Here is a 19,799-nt window from a genome sequence, read left to right as displayed (position 1 = left end):
TATGACACATTATTTACTATTACTTAAAGTTTAAGGGAGATATATGATTTTGAAATGTGGGAGAAAAAATTAGGAAAGCAAAGAGAAAGTAAACACAAGGAGTCACAAGCTTGTGCAATACTGCAAGTTGACTTTGATTGAAGAAAATGAATAATTTATTTGTGGGGAATTTTTAAAAGGAGGATAAAACACTGTACAGTTTTCAGATATTGCAAAGCTAAGGTCAAAATATAAAAATAGGAAAAGTAAAAATAAGTGGCTCTATAATTATGGCATTATTTTGTTAATGTCTTTTTAATTTATTTTTGAAAGAGAGAGAGAGAGACAGCATGAGCGGGGAAGGGACAGAGAGAGGGAGACATAGAATCTGAAGCAGGCTCCAGACTCTGAGCTGTCAGCACAGAGCCTGACGGGGGCTTGAATTTGTGAACTATGAAATCATGACCAGAGCCAAAGCCTGCATGCTTAACTGACTGAGCTACACAGGCACCCCAAAATTATGGCCTTATTAATATCACAGCCCATAAATATGAAATGTAGATAACTAATTTTAGTATTAGGGGATCTAAAATAATAATGAAAGTCTGTCAATCTTCTGAAATGCTTTATATCCGTTATTGAGCATCTAATATGTGTTAGGCAATGTGTTAGACACATTGCATACAATGTCTCTATTACTCGCAATAGATCTTCAAATTAACTATTTTCACCCTAATTTTAAAGTGAAGAAATTAATAGTTACAGAAATTACCCATAGTTACACAGGTATTTACTGGAAGAGCCAGGCTTTTAGTCTTAGCTATGCTCTTTCTACTACACTTTTTTTCCTTTGTTTAACCCTTTCTCCCCAAACAGATAATATCACCTGGTGTCCAGTTATTTGTTTTCCACTTTATCTTTTATTAGGTTTCTTAGTACATGGCAGAAGGTAAGTGTGCCAGTTAGGCTAGCTAAATTAAGGCACATAACACATAAAAATGAGAGCAAGAGAGAAAAGTATTTGTCTGATTGTATATACATTTGTCCTTGAACTGTTGTTCTTTAAAAAAAAAAATGTGTATTTATACATTTTTGCAAAAAGAGTGAATAATTTCAGGCTGCTTACAGTAAAAAGAACTGATAAAGTAACTTTAAAAAGGATTAACTAAAGAATGAAGTTCAGGAGCCAACTGATAAATTATCTAATACAGCTCCCAATTTAAACTGATCACCTCTGTTTTTTGATTTATGAACAGGAAATGAGCTTTGACTGTTAGGCACCTGGATGAAGAGCCCTGGGTTCAGCTTGTCAGAGTCCTGTAGCCTACAAAGACCCTCTGCTTGCACTAGGATCATTCGATTGAAGTAAGACCTAATTACTTTAATTAGAATGTAAGACTTTTACTCTTGAGTCAACTTTTAATAAGGTGACTTGGCATACCTCTATTATGTGCCAAAAACTGCTTATTTGGGGGAAAGAATGAGAGCATTATTCTGTGGCAAATTCTTATGCATTCCAATTCCTATTCATCTTTTATTTCATGGACTTGAATACATTTCTTTAGATAGCATTATCTAAGTATTTTAATTCCAGGGATCTGTGGGTGGCTCAGTATGTTAAGTGTCCAACTTCAGCTCAGGTCATGATCTTGCACTCCATGAGTCTGAGCCCCGTGTCGGGCTCTTACTGACAGCTCAGGGTGTGAAACCTGCTTCAGATTCTGTGTCTCCCTCTCTGCCCCTCCCTCATTTACAATCTATCTCTCTCTCTGTCAAAAAAAAAACATTAAAAAATTGTTTTAAATATTTTAATTCTGTTGTGGCTGTTGATATTGGTATAATTTTCTTACATTTGTAGTATCAAATCATTTTCATACAACTGTAAATTTTATTATAAGTAGTCAAATTAGTCTCTTTTTAAAGTTTTATTTAGTTTTCTTTTTTTTTTGTTTAGGTTGGCCCACTGATTTTATTGAAAAATGACAACAATACAGTTTGTGCCATGATTCAGCATGACTTTGCATTGCTTATTTATTTCAAGTTTGTACAGGTTAACTTTTTGGAACGTCTGTCTGTATACGGTCACATATAGACTGTAAACTTCAATTTAGGCACTGAGGGCAATTTTTTTTTTAGTTTTAAAAAATATTTATTTTTTGAGAGTGAGAGAGCGTGAGTTGGGGAAGGGCAGAGAGAAAGGGAGACCATCTGAAGCAGGCTCCACACTGTCAGTTCAGAGCCAATGTGGGGCTTGAACTCACAAATCAGGAAGTCAGGACACCATGACCTGACTTGAAATCAAGAGTTGGATGCTTAACATACTGAGCCACTTAGGTGTCCTAGACAATAGAATTTTAATATATGTCTAAAGAGAGTGTATTGTTCTTGAAACATTCTGACTTTGAAAGGATGATGCCAGTGTTTTGATTGAAATATGTTTTTCTGTAAGGCACTAGCAGCAGTTAATGTTCAAATGCTGGTTTAGGCTTACTACGCATGAAACTTTACAAGGCATCCATAATACAAAGACCCAAAAGGCAGCACAGAACCAAGAGCTAGGAAATCTGAGCAGACCCAGCATGTCTACCAACATACTTTAGGAACGTGGACAAATCATTTAACCTTCTGAGTATTCCCTTAGTTCTGAATTTGAAGGGGTCAGAATAAATCAGAGAAAAGTGACCAATTTACGTGCCTTGAGTTCTAGCATGTAATACAAATGGATGAAGTATCTGGGTGTGAGACAGTAGAGAATGTCAAGACTGTTGGAAGGAGGCTGTGGTCTCATAAAGCCATTCAGATTCAAACACTTTAAATCTGGAGAAAGAAGTAAATTGTGTGGTGTGGGGGAGGGGGAAGCAAGAGGAGGATTAAATTTGGCCATTGGATTGAATCAATTCTAGGTCATTTCCATTTCAGTACATGGTTGTAAAATTTTGTTACTATGTAAAGCAGTTATGGTTTGCCTAGCATCTGTTGAGCTCTGTATGTGTTCCTTTTTAAGTAATTGAAGATAAACAAGTAAAATAAAATTTTTAGTTTGAATTTCCCCTTTAATTGTACATTAGAATTAGGAACAAAAGTGATTTGACCATAAAATACTTAAATGAAACATCAGTTTATTATTCTGAGGGTTTATTATTATTATTGTTATTAATTGACCTGGAATGAGAATTTTGAATCTAGTACTATAATCTGAGAATAAAATCTAGCCTGTGAGTTACTGGTTAGCAACTTCTCTCTTAATGGGTATAACTTATTAAAAAAATCATGTGAATATCTAAAGGAGAGTCATAGAACCTTTTAGAGACTAGTTTTGTGATTCTTTTTTTTTTTTTAGTTTTTTGATTCTTTAAGTAGTGTTTAGAAGTTGTATTTTCTTTTGATTCATGTTTTAATATTTTAAAATGCTATTTTATATGACAAAATTAAAGTTGTAGTTTAATTATATTTTCTAATATAATATTCTAGCTCCCTCAGTTTTTGCTCTTTTTGCATTTTCCTTTTTATAGCAATGGCATTTATTTATTTCTTTTTACCACCTTTACTGTACATTTCATCAGATGCTAATGGCAATTAGGCAGCGAGCCTAGTGGAAGATGGGAAGTGGGCCAAGTCAATATACTCTGGGGGTCTTATCTATTCTCTTTGGCTTAATTTAAATCAGAATTTATGTCTATAAGAAAATTGAACCCATGACTGTAGGGAGCCACATGTGTTATCTCAGTGACAAAGGGAGAATTAGAAGAAACTAGAATTTTTATGTCCTTGATTGGGTACTTCTAATAGCTGCTTCTTTCTATAGTATTTATATAGCTTTTTATTCAGGATCATATGCATTTATAGTCCTATTCAGGTTACTTCAGGTATGATTAGTTTTGAGAATGGGTGCATTGTGTGAGGTATAAGCATACCTCAGATAATTTTTCGAAGTGTTAGTACACACTATTACTTTCTAAGATACATATCCTGAAATAATGTTTTAAAATTTTTTGCATTAGATGTTATAGTCCAGCCATGTTGTAATGACTTTAAATATTCACTGTTCATTTCTTTGATAGCCAAGTCAAACCTGAAGTACTTAGATGTCAATACCCAAACTGATTAGAACTGGTTAGATCTGTTCCTTGACTGACCTACATCTGACATTAACAAAAAATACAAGGTCTTTTTTTCCCCCAAAACATTCACAGTGTTCTCTGAACTCTACACATATTGTGGAAAATAAGAATAAACATACAACTGGAAATATTAGCAGATATAGTTTAAGGAAAGCTAACTAGGGAGGCTTTCTAATGATGCTATCTCACATCCTATTAATCTTGTTTATTATAGAGGCATTTAAAATTCACCAGTGTGATTAAGTATTTTCTTTATTCTCTTCAATGAATACAGTCATATATGTTTATGAATAAATTCATGAATGTTTATCTTCAGTGTTTTAGTTATGCATTGAGTATATGGACAAAATAGATGTTTAGACCATAAACTCACTTATTCCTTTATTATCTTTCTAGGCTTAGAGAATTAATGACAAGAATGTCTGATCTATTGCTTAGATCATTGATTCCCAACATAAACACAAAGTAATGCAGAATCTAGATTGAGGTAGTTAATTGCCACCCTTCTTGTATGTATACCTTATCAGTAATTCTGAAGCTGAGAACCCTCAGATTTTAATTCCTTTCATGTGACAAAAGATGCTCTGATATGCACTTAACATAAGTTCACCTTTAGCATTTGGCATTTGTTGTGTGCAAGGCTTTCAAATGGAGTGTTTACTTAAAATTAAAGTGCCATTGTTTTTAATAACCTGCAAAAAAATGGGTCTAAAGTATTTTTTTAAAGACATGACAGTGGATTTAAGAGTACAGTAGCTCCTGTGTGAATATTGCAGTTGTTTGAAAAATTTTGTAAAACATTCTTATTATCAAAATCTAATTTAAGGTTTAATGATGCAGTAAAGTTCAGATGTTCACAAAGAAACCAGAATAATAACAGTAAAAATTTAGCCATAGCTTAGTACAATCTAACCAAAATTTTCTGGTCAATTAGATTTGATTGTGTTAAAGAGTGACAAACTGCAAAAGTAATTAGAAATCATGCATTCATGAGTGGCTGGATGCTGCAGCCTGTTAAAGGCATTTTATGCTCCTTGAGGTTTGCCCCCCCCTTCCTGGGTGTCTATAAACCAAAGTACATGCAATTATCACACTCTTGATTTTTCTTGAGAAGTTTCTCACTAAACTGCTTAATAAATGTGATTTGTTCCAGAATTTAATCTCTATTTTAACTTTTCTAACGAGGCAGCCTTTGCTTACGGTACAATAATAATAATAATAATAATAATAATAATAATACAAAAAGAAAAAAAAAGAGGACAGTTAAATGATCTAACAGCAGCATATCAATGCAAAAATAAAACCTATAAATAGCCTTATAACACTCAGGAGCTGGGCATTTCTAACCCAGTAGATATATAATAGGATCTTACTGATACTCTAAGTCCTATACAAGAGAGAGATAAGGAAAAACACTGATGGCAAGTACCTAGAGGTTCTTGTCATGAGCTGTCCTTAAGAACTCTTACACCCACAATGTAATTTCATCTAAAGAATGGTTTTCTGGTTAATCTCAGTATTAGATTAGCCTTGTTAAGAAAAGATTGGTAGTCTCTTTCTTTCAAAGTACATTTTAATAAAAGCATTAAAATATTTTTGTTTGAGCTACATCCTGTACTTAACTAATGTATAATTCCTAAGAAAACATTTTAAGTATTATTAATATTTAAATTATTGTACTGTTCTGGTAGAAATAATTTTGTGTATTAGACTTTACCCTTAAGCTGAAATTATATTACTTATATTTTCTTTATGGATGTTTTATTTCTCTCAGTAGACTAACTTGAAATAGTTTCCTTTCTAAAGAAATAAAACTAACAATATTTATGTAGGGAATAAGACATCAGCCATTAAGAGCTAAGTGATATTTTAAGGGAGAAGACCCCCAACTCATTAACTCTTTATTTTTGTATAGATAAATCAATTGTTAGATTTTTTTTGCCTAATTTTATAAATCTTTTGAAGCTTTTTGCATATTGTTTTTGATGTAAATTTCAAAGATATCACTGTTTAACTATATTAATCAGGTTGGTGGCAATTCATTTAGTACTTGATGCTGAAAATTATCTTCATACAAGTGGCTCCAGTTTCTTAAATAACCGAAAGAAATCTGTAACATTTCCTTGCAAACTTGACATACGGCCTCTTGTTAACTTACTTAGTATGAATTTCATACTTGTGTATATATGAAGTACTTTCTTGTCCTTGAAACATCTTTTTATATTTACGTTTCCAAGTAAAATAATTGTAACATTGATTTTCTTTTTTCAAGCCGAATGTTCACCTTTTAAATAAAAGGTTGTTTGTAACCTGCAAAACACATTCTATTACTTATATATAAAATATTTACATATAAAATATGTAACAGGTTAATATTTAGAAAAGTACTCGCTAAAATTTTTCAAGGACAATTTCATAGAAATATTTCTGTTGAGCCTATGTTATATGTCAGGCACTATTTGGGATACTAGAGGAACAGAGTTAATTATGCCTTTGTATTTTCCCTCAGGATATTCATAGTTTATCAAGGATACAAATAATTACGTTGTAGTGTGCTAAGGTAATGTGGGAATATAAAAAGTAGCACAAAAGTAGGATTATTGTTTTTGTTTTGTTTTTTGTGTTTTTTTTTTTTTTTTTTTTTTTTTTTTGCTCTGTTTTTTTAACTCCTAAATACTTCTAGCCCAGGTCAATATTTTTGGCTTCAGGTCAAATACCAGGGTGATCAAGATTTTAGAGAGTCAACCTGAAACACAGTCATTCCAAACTAATCCAAAACAACCATTATAAAATAACATGTAAGAATTATATGCATGTGTGTTATTACTTTAACATTAAAATATGGAAAATATGTATTTACTTGAAGTTATATGTTATTTCTTATTTACTTTTCTGTTATGAAATTGCTATTTAAGCAGAACAGAGGTAGAATAGTTAAAAGTGGCAATTAGTAATTAACAAGACTAATTTAACAAATAATATGTATGAAATATACCAATATTTTTATCTCGTTCTGTCCTCTAATACAACAATTTATTTGAACTATTTTTTTGGGTTTTTGTTGGATATTTAAATTTTATTGACTATATTGTGAACTTAAGATAAATTTGAAACTATAAATGGAGAATTTAAATTTAAAAGAACTAAGTAAACAGGTGTTACCTATATTTAATGCAAAGTAACAGTACATTTCTTTCTGTCTCATGATGCAATAGAATATTTTTATTCTTTGTTTCCCTTTCCAGTGAAACTCCTCTGAACTGCCTTCATCCTTTAGGTCATCCTTCTGTTAAGTAACACTAAAATTGAATATAGTTACGTGTAACATTTACTTTAATTTGAAGCTCTGCCCTCATCAAGGCCTCATTACATTAATTCCTTGTATCAGCTCAACGTGATAACAACAAGCTAAATATCCTCTCAAAAAAAGAAAAAAAAAGAAAGAAAAGAAAAAGATTACTTAGGATTTTACTTATTTGAAACAGCAGGTATTTACCTGCAGGCCTGTGTCTACAGTAGGCCTGTTTTGGCAGACAAGCTATATCAACCAGGACTTTTGCTTATATACATTTACCATATAGGTTAACCCTCTGAAAAATATTCATCATTTTTGAAAACTTCAGAGCACCTTGTATGATACCATAAGTTAAACCTGTGTTTCTCAGGGAAAATTGTTTCAAAGTACGTAGATAATATGAACATATAAAATCAAAATTGGATTTCAAATAAATTACGCTTTTAGAAAAGAAATAGTCTTCTTTAAATTGGTACTGTTTTCTGCTGATTTTGCTGTTGTCTATAGTAGTTTATGAGTTTTTGTTTCAACCTAAACATGAACAACTCAGGTGCAGTCAGCTCATTTTTTTCTAGATTCCTTTCGACCAGAGTGCATCAGATTTAGAGAAACCACCCATAAATGTATTTTATTTTGATCATTTTCTTCTTATCATCAGTGTATTTCCAAATTAGAGAAGAACATTATCCTTGTATTATACTTTCAAAACGAATTTATGACAGTCCAAGATTTTAATACCTTTTGTATAACCAGAAATAATGATAGCCGTCTTGTAGGCTTATGTCTAAGGAGAATATGTTGTTATTTCTATAGAGTCCAAAATCTCATTAAGTACTTCTGCACTTTGACATAACTGAAAAATGATCAGAAGCTTTCATTATGAAATCCTCAATTTCACAGTTGGGCAAAACACCACTCTTTGAGCAGTGTTGCATATAAGGTGTGGAGGGCACTTAGCAGGTAATATCTTTGCATTTTCATAAGCTGATTGGGATTTGTCAAAATTCACATTCATGTAGTCTGCCAAATATGTAGATAGAGGAGTGTGGTAGAATAATGGCCCCACAAGATATTCAGGTCATAATTCCTAGAATTTGTGAATTTATGTTATATGACAGGATGGGGATTAAGATAGCAGATGGAATTAAAGTTGCTAATTATCTGACTTGAAGATAGGAAGAATAGCCATGATTATCCAGGTGGCCCCAGTATAATCACAAAGGTCTTTTAATGTGGAAGAGGGAGGGAGAAGAGTCCTTGTCAGAATGATGAGGTCTATGAGACTTAATGAGACATCGGTTGTTCTGAAGATTTGAAAGGGCACCGGGCAAGGAATGGAGGTGGCCTCTGGAAGGAGGAAAAGTCAAGAAAATAGATTCTCCCCTAGAGTCTCCACAGAAGAACTCAGGTATGCTAGTGCTTTGATTTTTCATCCTAATGCCTTGATTAACCCAGTAATACTCATTTCAAAATCCTGACCTCCAGAAATGTAACATAATACTTTTGCGTTGTTTTATGCCTTTGGGTCTGTGTTATTTGTTGGAGGGCAATAGCACGTTAATATAATGGGTAATGTCTAGCATTCTTGTTTTATGTCTTCTGTAGCTTCATAATATCTTCATAAAAACCTAGAAGATTTGAAACTCCAGTTTTCAAAACAAAGCACCTAAGAAATAGAAGTAACATTTTGTTGTTCTGATTCAGTGTATCATTGGATATACTGAGAAAAGTGTGTTTGTTAATAAGGTCCGATTAAATCAGGTTTATACTATGATAGGCCAACACATATATTATCAAAATTATCCTTTTGTTTGTCTGCATGGTTGTAATCTCTGAATCAGGAAATGTAACTTTGTTTACTTTTATAAAATAATCAAGTGGATGGTAGGATGTGCATTTATTCTTGTGGTGTGTCTGCAGACTAATACAGTGGCTATTTTGACTGAACATGATGTAGTTTGGGGAGATGAAAAAAACAAAACAAAACAAAACATATGACTGATCTATAAATACTTTCCTGTTTCATCTAGGACTTGTGAAATTTAGACTCCCCGTGTCCTTTTGCATCCCCTTTTCCATCATGCCTAAACCCAATTTCCTTTGTGCCTATTGTATAGGAATGCTCTATCTTGGTTAAGTACCTCCCTAATACAATTGCATGTGTCTTTCTTTCTGTCATTAAAATAATACAGTTGTCTGGGTTATACTGACATTTGTATTGTAATCATTCTCATTTCATTATCTGAACTCTTAGAAAACCTGGTCAAAGTATTCACAATGTTAAAATTAAACTAGCATTTACCTCAATGCAAAACACACAATTAATCCGCAAGCAAGTGAAAGATGATTGTTAATGCTCATGATTACAATGCATTTAGGTTGCACATATAAGTCACATCACTCAGTGCTGCAACAATAGATGTTTCATTTTATGAACTGCAAATCACAGTTGCCAACCAGTAGTTGAGGGAAAAACAGTAACTACTCAAAGGGGATCATCTATGTCATATCCATTTAAAACTAATAGAGTGTTACTTTTTGCTTCCGTTTTTTGAGCTGCCATATGGATTTTCTGTGTTTCCTCTAAACTTCTGTTCCCATTCCTAAAAACCGGGATATTTTTCATTCTGAAGAGGGTTTTCCTAGGACATGGGAATTTTAGTGCTCAAACCTGAGTAGTGCCAGGCAAACCTGAATCAGTGGCCATCCTAAAACCAGTGGATGGCTTGAAGATATAATGGGTACTCACCATACCGAAAACATAGTTTCCTTTCCCATATATGTGCTTACAATATATTTTCTGTCTTGGTATATTACACTAAACTGATCAAACCACAAACATAGGAAACATATCTCTTTCTCTTAATGCTTTTTCCAGTATTTCAGTATGCCCTATGACATATTTTAATTTCTTTTTTCTTTTTTAAGTTTATTTATTTTCAGAGAGATAGAGCATGAGCAGGAGAGGAGTAGAGACACAGAGGTAGAGAAAGAATCCCAAGCAGGATCCACGCTCAACATGTAGCTGGACATGGGACTCAATCTCATGACCACAAAGTCAGGACTTGAGCCACTACCAAGTCAGATGCATAACTATCAGTCAGATGACTGAGCCACCCAGGTGCCCCATTTTATTTTTTGAATATGGAATTCCTTCTCATGGTTCCAAAAATTTTAGATAGGAGAAGATGTATACAGAAAAGTCCTCCTTTCCACCTTGTTCCCCATCTTTCTAGTTTCCATCCAGTCTAAAGTAGTTATCATTGTTATTGGTTTCACATTCATCTTTATGAATTACATGCAAATAAAGATACTGGTTTTGTTCTGTGTTGTGTTGTGTTGTTTTTTGTTTTACTTGGCAATAATTACTGTGATTTGAAAATAAGAAGAATGGGTACCATATAGTATACAGTCAGAGGTTCTTAGCAATTCTGAAATTCCTCTAGGTAAATATTGCCAGCTCACTACCCAGAGGATAGAAAAATATCTTGAATTAGGTCCTGGTTTTACTCTTTAGGTATGGCTCCCTAGTGTCTGTGTCCCATAGATTTTGGCCTTACCCTCTAGAGGGATCTTCCATTTCTATCTCCCTCCTTTTATATAAAGAAAGAATTGGAAAGTATCCACTTATTGGTGGTTGAGTAGTGTTTTATGCCTGTTTCGTCCCAACAGAACATTGGAAGCTTGGAGATATTTTATGTGTCTTATCTAGTTACAGTCTTTTTGTGAATACAATTCTTTCAATACCTTTTATCCCCACAGTGTGTTTGATTTGTCAGCTGTATGTGACAAAAGTCATTTGACTGTCTTGGGTATTCTATGCATACAATTGTATTTTTAGGTATCTGTAGTTAGTTTTACCTCTTCCTTTCCAAAAAATACATTTATGACTTCTTTTTCTTAATTTTTTGGTTAGTATTTTCAGTACAATGTTAAGTAATATTGGTGATGGGGGCTTTTGTCTTGTTTCTGATTTTGTTGGTAATGCTTCTGGTGTGGCTCCATTAAGCATGATAGTGGGTTTTGGACTAAGCTGGATTTATTTTATCATGTGAAGGAAATTGCTATTTAAATCTATTTTATTGAGTTAAATTTTTTTTTAACGTTCATTCATTTTTGAGAGACAGAAACAGAGCATGAGTGGTGGCAGGGAGTGGGCAGACAGAGGGAGACACAGGCTCTGAAGCAGGCTCTGATCTGTCAACACAGAGCCTGACCTGGGGCTCAAACTCATGGGCCACGAGATCATGACCTGAGCCGAAGTCGGACACTTAACTGACTGAGCTGCCCTGGTGCCCCTATTTTATTAAGAATTTTAATCAAAACTGGTTACTGAGGGGCACTTGGGTGGCTCAGTCAGTTAAACATCTGACTTCTACTCAGGTCATGATCTCGCAGTTCATGAGTTCAAGCCCTGTGTGGGGCTCTTTACTGACAGCTCAGAGCCTGGAACCTGCTTCAGATTCTGTGTTTCCCTCTCTCTCTGCCCCTCCCCTGCTCATGCTCTGTCTCTCTCCATCTCAAATAAACATAGAAAAAATTTAAAAAATAGTTATTGAATTTTGACAAGTGGTTTTTCAGCATCAACAAAGATGATAAAATATGTTTCTGGGCTCTATTAATATTATTACACAATTAAATTAAAAGATTTCCTAATATTGAAAATTCTTAGATTCTTGGAGTAAATCTCACATAGTCATGATGTATGATTCTTTTTGTGTATACTTGGATTATATTTGCTAGTATCAAGATTTTGCTTTGATATTCATAAATGATACTGATTTAAGGGCATATGTGTGTATGCAATCATTGTTGGGCCAGGGGGATTTCTTCTTTAACTTACACTATCTAAGAAATTCAGAGGCATTAAAATTGTTTGATCTTAAAAAACAAAAAGGATTTCCCCATGAAATCCTCTGGGATTGATGTTTTTACATTTATCTCTTTACAAATTGCTCTATTTCTTCTATGTAGGTCAGTCTTTAGATTTTTCCATCTCTTCTGAAGTCAGTTTTAGAAAGTTAGATTTTCCTAGAAAATTATCCATTTTATTAGGAATTTCAGATTTATTTCTGTTATGTTTAGCCACATACTCTATTCTTTGAAGTTTATTTTGACTATGTTTTTTTTTTCTTTTATCACTTTTCATTTTTGTGGATTGCTACTCTGTTTTTATAGAAATAGGCTCATTAGTAATTTTGTTCTTTCAAATAATCAGCTATTGAATTTAATAATTATATTTTCAGTTTTCTTACCTGTTTTTTCTTTATTAATTTGTTCTGTTTTGCTTCATTGTAATTTCCCATTCCTTATCTAATTCTTGTAATAGATTCTTGATGTATTTTAATTGTTCTTTTTTTATGGATAAAATACTCAAGAATAATAATTCTTCTCTGAGCAATGTATTTAACTTTTAGAACTACATTTTTCAGGAGGAGTAGCAGTTACATAGTCTATGCCCTGTCCCCCCAAATGTAGTTATATAGAGAGGCATAAAACAGTATGACATGTTTTCCTGGAGCAAAACATTTGAATGGGATACTAATCAAAGTTTAAACTTAGCCAGATTACTGAAAGCCTCTTTACAGATTTAACAGTATATATTCTGATAGTAACTTCTTCCATGCATGTAAGATTTGTGATGTATAATTAACATTTATGTGTATATTTGTGTTTTGTATATGTATGCATCTCTAATAATTTGCTAACAAATTTACTTTCTTATTGGTCCCATTTTCCTTTTAGTAGTTTATTCTAAAATTAGTGAAGAGGGTTAAATGACCATGTTGAGTTTTGAATTTCCTTCTCTTTTATGATCTTAAAATTCATTTTCAAATGTTATATTGATAGTTTCATTTTTTTTATTTATGGGGGAAAGGCAAATATTGCTTCCTAAGATCACACTTTCTATAATAAGTAGGAGAACTCTGAGGAACTGAATAGTTACATAACCTCTCGCATTAGGGACACAAAGAGGGAATGGATGACAGGATTGAAAGGTGTGTGTGTGTGTGTGTGTGTGTGTGTGTGTGTGCGCGAGAGAGAGAGAGACAGAGAGAGACAGAGAGAGACGGAGAGAGACAGAGAGAGACAGACAGGCTTAAAGTTGTTTATACATCTGCTCTTCTAGCTATTGGTCATACTGTGTTCCAAAAAAAAGTGACTGCTATAGATTGAATTGTGTACCACAAAATTCATAAGTTGAAGCCTTAGTTTCCAATGTGATGGTATTTAGAGATAGGGCCTTTGGAAGATAATTAGATTTAGATGAGACCATGATGGTGGGACTCTCATGATGTGTTACTGCCCTTATAAGAAGAGACACCAGAGAGCTTGCTTCTTTTCCACCCATGTACCAGGTACAAAGGGAAGTCCATGTGAGGACACAACAAGAATGTGGTGTCTGCAGCCCAAGGTGAGAGTCCTAACTGGACACAGACCTTGTCGGTACCTTGGTCTTACATTTCCAGTCTCCAGAACTATGAGGAATCTATTCTTGTTGTTGAACCCACCTAGTCTATAGTATTTTGTTATGGCAGCCTGAGTTGACTAAAACAGTGACATTTCACTTAACTTATGGAAGCCTCTGCTAATCATTATGTCTTTTTCCAAGTAGTAAAAAAGATAATGGTTTTTAAGATGGTAGTGATTATAATGGGAGATAGGAAATATTTGCAAAATTATTTTTTGTGTGATACATATGTTTTTAAATGCATATCAAGATAACATACAGACATATAGTAAACTTGTGAGTTTATAAAGTGTAATGAAAATATTTTGTTTCTAATTCAGAAATTATTACTTGATATGCTTAAGTAAATCCTTTAATATGCATGATTCCTATGTGAATGAAGATTGCCAAAGTATGAAATGAGGATACATTAGCAAAATTACACAGTTTTTGTTTTGTTTTGTTTTGTTTTTTTAGGATTAGAAATTTTGATTTGCTTGCTTAACATTAAGATGTGCTTCCAAGTAGGTTGGGTTAGAATGTGAATATCATTAAAAGAACTTGCTTTGGGATTAACACTTATAACTGTGGTTTTTAATCTTTTTTTTTTCCATTCTTGTCTCGCTCAAGAGATAGGATGCTCTCATTAATAATGGCAGCTGAGGATGCTTTTTATGCTTCATATCAGTTTATATCACTTAGTCCTCACTACCGTTTTTTGTGAGAGGTTTTATCATCTTCATCTGAAATAAGGAAACAATATATAAGGGCAAAGGTATTTTCCTAATTTATATAACTTGAGAGTTGAGGTTTAAATTATTTCATACCTTGAACCATTGAATTATTATTTTGTTTTAGTATATGGTTAATGAGCTCTTACCTTGGGTTAGAAATCTGGTCAAATTAAGATCCAACAAAGTTGTTTTTCTCCCAATGATAATGTTGATACATTTTTGTGAAATACCAAGTATGTTCTTTAATAAAAGACTTGGAGCTGCTTCTGTTTTGCTTGTGTCCTAAACATGCGGAATGTCTGCCTCTGATATTCCACTTCTGGAAATTGCTGAAGAATTTAAGAGGGTAAGGCACATAGTAGATTCTTAAGAGAAAATGGACATATTTCCTATTCCCAATGACTACTGGAAATTATTTCCCTACAGTAATTACTTTATAAAACCACAAATTGAGGGACGGCTGGGTGGCTCAGTCGGTGAAGCCTCCGACTTCAGCTCAGGTCATGATCTCACATTCCGTGAGTTCGAGTCTTGCATCGGGCTCTGTGCTGACAGCTCAGAGCCTGGAGCCTGCTTCAGATTCTGTGTCTCCCTCTCTCTCTGCTCCTCTCCTGCTCATGCTCTGTCTCTCTCTGTCTGAAAAATAAATAAAAACATAAAACAAATTTAAAACCAGAAATTGAATAGTTCATCCTTGACTTCAAGAATCTTTACGGAATTTCATCAGATTTAAGACATTTGCCTAATATACAATAGCTATAATTTGTAATCAAAATGTTTGCTTCTCCACAGTTCTTTTGATGTCTATGATTCCACCTGCTAATATCTTCTTGAGTATAAATCTGCATGTCCAGCTCTCTGTTGTTGCAGTTTCTAAGGAGTAACTTTGTTCATTGTTTCTTTATGTAGGCAGAGGTTTTAAGCTTGCAGCCTGCTGTGTTTATTGATCTATTTCTTAATAATTCTATATCAGGCAATCACACAATTCACAAATTGTCTGGGAGGGGAAAAGCACATTAGCCATGCATTTAGAGGCCCTCCTAAGAATTTTAGCCTTGTCTGTTATGTAGAATGATTGGAAAGCACCACAGTGAGACTTTTAAACAAATCAGAGTTACAGCTTTTTTGTTCTAAAATATAAATGTTTCTTTAAGGATTTATTTTGGTATTTGCCTAAGGTTGTTTTCCTCTTCAGTTTGAATAGGGTATGAAATTTTCTAAGTCCAAATTAGGTGATTAGCCAAGCCATATTCAGTAATGTTCAGTCTTTGCTCTCAAATGTGCTTTTTCCATTTCGTGGCTCTGCTGTGTCTGGACTTCTATGTATTCCGGGCCAGGCAATGTTCAGCTATTCTGATGTCACCTCTGCTCCATCTACTGGAATAATGATTTTTACTATGTATACTCTTTAGCAAAATCACTGTTTTTATAATGACTTTTTAAGAAAGTTTGTCAAAAGCATGGTGCCTAAGAGCATTAAAGTTATTTAGTTAAATTGAGAAACCTCAGAGCAGAATTAAGATGAAACTATTAAAATAATTAATCCTATTCCTTTATGCTCAAATACATGCAGCTGGCGCTGTATTCTGTCATGAAAAGATAGAGCACTTCTTTGCAATGAAGGAGAAACTGGCGTATGAGGGCAGAGGAGTAGGTGAATTTTGAAATAAAGCTGGTACTGCAATGTCCGATTTGCTCTGATTCCTGATCTCACAGCCACAGTGTGCTATTTGTACTCAGACATGCCCAGACCTCTCATGTCTCCCTGCCTGTGTCCATGTTAGAGCCCCCTTCTCAATCCTACTTACATGGAAAACTTCAATCTCCTATTTTTCAAGATTCCTGACAGTTCCTTTTGTTTCCTGACACCTCAGGCTTCAAGAAAGACCCTCTCATCTCTGTCTCCCTATACTAACTCCAGTGCATTTCTGTTTTAGCATTTTTTCACAAAATTATTGTCTCTGTACATATGTTTTTTTTCATAAACACTAAAGTCTTTGAGGGCAATAGTATTTTGTTGTTGTTGTTTTTGTTGTTTTTTATGATCAACTGCTTTCGCTAAGGTAGGGAAGTTCCAATACTTGATGTAAGCCCTCAAATCCAGAGAAGTAAAGGCAAAGCAACTTTGTTCTGCATAAAAAATAGTTGCAATATTTTGGGTAGGTGGCAACACAGAGACCAAATATAGAGATACCATGGCTCAAGCAGCCAGTGAGCAAGGCTGGGACATAATTGAGGGGATGGGTCATGGTAAACTGGTACTGTGGTTAGATGCTTAACCATACACACTTTGAAAAATAGACATGGCTTAGGAGCATTTTGGAAGTGGGAGTCTATGGCATGTGAAATGTTCACTTTCTCTGACTTTTCTACAAAATACTCAGTCTCTTTTGTTCACCAGTGATTTTGCTGCTCAAGGATATTTTGGGGAAACAAAAAGAGATACTATGGTTTTCCTTCAAGGTTGGCCTGGGGTGGAAACAGAGATAACATGTCTGGGGATAGCCAGACATACAGTTTAGATTGAAAACCTCAGTACCAGCAGAATACCTGGGGGCATGATGTTACTCAATGAAGGAATTAATCGAGGAATGGATGATGCATTTTTAGCAAAATGCAGGAGGAGCCACTCAAGTAACTGATTTTATTTTATTTTTTTCAGAAATCAAAACTTCTTTAAAGTTAGCAAGGGGAGGGAATAGCACAGAAGAGCCTGAAGAGTCACTCCCATTATTCTTTGCAGCTGCAAAAGCAGAGGTTATAGGTTGGCACTGAGGGTGCCAAGTACTTGCCTTAAGATTCAATAAATCACAGCAAAGACCAGCAAGGGCCCCTGTCCTGGCTCCTTTTAGTCCTCAAAAAGAGACAAATAACCATGGTGCCTCAGTTCTGCATGTTAGCACTTTTTCTCTCTCTCTTGATGAAACACAAACCTTCCCAGGATGTAATATATTTTATGCTTTCAAAGGAGGCAGCATGATTTAGTGAAAGACAACAGAGGTCATATGTTTGGGTCCTTGCACCAACACGTTCTCACCTTCGTTAATTATCTTCAGCATAACTAATGGAATAATATATAAGACTAAGCTGGAGCCAAGGATACAATAGATGCTCAGTTAGCTCTTTCTTCCTCTGTCACCTGCAGTCTTACAATAAGAAGTCTTCAGCAACATTCCAATAGTGCCTGTTGATAGAGTGGGTGAAGTACATGTACAGGGGCACCCTGGAGGCAGGGATGAATACCTGAAAAAGGGGAGCCTCAGACTTAGACAAAAACAAAAACAAAAACCCTCTTTTCCAGTTTTGCCTTAGGCTTGCCTTTGGGCTAGACTTTTGTTGTAATTAGCTGCTTGGTTGTAAAAGGAAACCTGTCCAGAAACACAGCTTCATGCTCATTCATTCCCTGTTTAAACTATGGGGATTGCTAGAGAGTGAATGTGTCCCCCTAAAATTCGTATGTTGAAATCCTAGTCCCCAACATGATGGTATGAGAGACTTTTGGTGGTGACTGTGTCATGAGGGTGGAGCCTTATGGTTGGGATGAGTGCCCTCATAAAAGAGACCAACTGTAGATAGCTAGCTCACCCCTTCAACCATGTGAGAACACAGACACAGGTGCTGTCTGTGATCCAGAAAATGGGTCCTCACCAGACACTGAATCTGCCAGCATCCTGATCTTGGAGTTTCTAGCCTCCAGAACTGTGAGAAATTTCTGTTGTTTATAAACCACCAATTTATGGTATTTTGTTATAGCAGCCTGAGCGGACTAAGGGGTATTTCCAGATTGTTGTTGAATGGCTTAAAGGTCTTGTAACGTGGATGAATATTCAGTCTGTCTAAGGATGGTTTTAACAGATTATTTTCATTTGCATCATGAAAAAGCAGATACTTTTTTCATACTGCTGCATCATGTTGTTTAAAAAAAAAGCAACATTTTACAGTAAGATTAATTGCTTGTTTCTTCCTTGGCCATATCCAGACTGTGTTCTTTATTTATGAAATTCTTAAGTCTGTAATTTATAATAAGTTTTAGAAAAATGTGTGTGTAAAAATAATGCCAGCAAACATTATATTTAGTTATGATAGTAGTTTCATCCACATATTTTTTTCTTTTGTCAGTAGAAAGTATAAGATTTGTTTCTCAAGAAATTTAGAATTAACTACAAAATCTGTTCTACATTTATGCTATCAAAATTATTTGTATATTTGGCAGCTGGGATTAACCTACTATTTGCATTATTCCATAATGGCTTCACTCAATGCTATGCTGTTAATTTGTATTCAGTCAGTTTATCTGGAATGATTCAGATGTTTTAAATGTATTTGTTTTTAGACAGCAAGAAAAAAAAGATCGTGTATTCTTTTCAGAATTTACATAAAAGATCCAGATGCAAGTTTATTTGCTTGTGCAAATTCTTCCCATGCTTCTTAAGAGACAGAATTCTCACTTCCCACCCAGATTAATTTGAACATGGTGTGTTGCTTTATTAATTGGTAACGATGCAGTTGTAAAGCTGCCTGTGTTTCCTTGAAGTCTCCTGTTAGCTCTTGGAAAAGAGGGGTATGCAAAAGGTAGAAGCAGGAATTGTGTGTACTATATACATGGATAGCTTAGAGGTTCATTAAAGATTCATTTTCAGTTGAAGTAAATTTTTATCATCAATCAATGAATCTGTTGGAAGTTTAGAAATAGTGCCAGACCAGATCTAGTAAGATGTTTCTTCTCTCATGCTACAAAATACAGTAATGATAACTTTTATTTGACTAATTCTATATTGTCTACAAAACATTTCAAGTGCATCTTATTTAAACCTCCAATTCCCTGTAAAGTAGATAGAGCAGGCAATAATTTTCTTCCGTTTTTACACCCAAGGAGGCTGCTTCTCTGAGGGGTAAAGCTGCAGAAAACAATGGAAGAGCTGTAGTCAGCACCCATAGGACTTCTCTCTCCACTATTTCCCTTACATCTCCATGTCGGCTGAAGCCTGTGCAAGGCACCACAATGCCAATCATTTCTCTTCTTGTTTGCAAAGAAGCCACACCACCCAGAAGTTGTGATAGTGATTCTGCAGTGAAATTGAAAAAGACAGGCGAACTTTCTAACCTAATGCCAAATTTCTCAGGTCCCAATATTGAGTACTTTGGCTGGATTTACAGACACAGAGAAATCATTTATTCACTCAATGGGGAACTGTGATAGGCACTGTGGGCAATACAAA

The 19,799-nt window shown here is 34.4% G+C and overlaps 1 protein-coding gene across 3 annotated transcripts in view; it reads left to right on the top strand.

The window, feature by feature from the left end:
- The window catches only part of NAALADL2 (N-acetylated alpha-linked acidic dipeptidase like 2), a 1,353,416-nt gene that overhangs the window by 312,403 nt on the left and 1,021,214 nt on the right, over nucleotides 1–19,799 (top strand). For all 3 annotated transcript variants that reach the window (XM_045502933.1, XM_045502931.1, XM_045502932.1), the window contains exon 3: nucleotides 1,236–1,344. The gene's annotated coding sequence lies outside the window, so the exon portion shown is untranslated. The remainder of the gene's footprint in view (nucleotides 1–1,235; nucleotides 1,345–19,799) is intronic.

This window comes from Leopardus geoffroyi, chromosome C2 (genome assembly GCF_018350155.1).
Source record: "Leopardus geoffroyi isolate Oge1 chromosome C2, O.geoffroyi_Oge1_pat1.0, whole genome shotgun sequence".
NCBI lineage: Eukaryota > Metazoa > Chordata > Mammalia > Carnivora > Felidae > Leopardus > Leopardus geoffroyi.
The sequence above is the reverse complement of the archived record's forward strand: the minus strand, read 5'-3'. Positions and strand labels throughout refer to the sequence as shown.